The sequence below is a fragment of the Mytilus californianus genome, unplaced genomic scaffold, assembly GCF_021869535.1.
Source record: "Mytilus californianus isolate M0D057914Y unplaced genomic scaffold, xbMytCali1.0.p SCAF_4, whole genome shotgun sequence".
Lineage (NCBI taxonomy): Eukaryota > Metazoa > Mollusca > Bivalvia > Mytilida > Mytilidae > Mytilus > Mytilus californianus.
The window spans coordinates 117,290,793-117,291,587 of NW_026262690.1; positions in this window are offsets into that span (position 1 = coordinate 117,290,793).

Consider the following 795-nt stretch of genomic DNA (forward strand, 5'->3'; position numbering starts at 1 on the left):
ATTTTTACTTATATATATATATATCTAGACTAACGGCAAAACATTTTCATATTATTAATTTATGTTCTAAACAAAAATATTGTTATCAGTATTCATTGAAGAGATGTATTTATAACAAACGATAAGGAATGTTATTTTGCACTCGTTAATATCCGTGTATTTATCATGTTTATAGATCGGTTACAAACCCAAAACGAAAGTTACGTAATGGAAATCTAGGTCATCGCGATGTAAAGAGTATGTAATTGAACATGTCACATGTTACTAATTATATACAAAGTGTTTCCGTGCCATAACATCAGTCTTAATACGACCTCCAATCCATTGCGAAAACCCATTTCAAATGCTGCTGGATCTAACCCAAAAATGTAACATAAAATAAAACTGACGCACAAACATACAGATATGCAAGGAAAAAGATTGGTTGAATGTTGTCTTCTTTAAGTACAGTAACAAATATATCATGCATATTCAGGACGAAAACAAATTGACAATAAACAAAGTAGGATCTGCATAGCAAAGTTGGAAGACCGGGGAGAAGTTGGGAAAATCGACTGCCATTGGAAAATAAGTACATGATGTAAAGAGTCAAAAAGTTAGCCTAAGAACAGGTCAACTACGAATTTCGTTAAGAGTGTTGTTGCAATGGGCCTTGTATATGAAGAAAGAGATAATTCTCCCTATACTTGGGATGGGATTTAATTTACACATTCCGATTGATTATCGGTACGTATTTTATACATCCAGCACAGATAATTGTACCTCCCCTTTTACCATGGCTTTATTGCCGGAGGG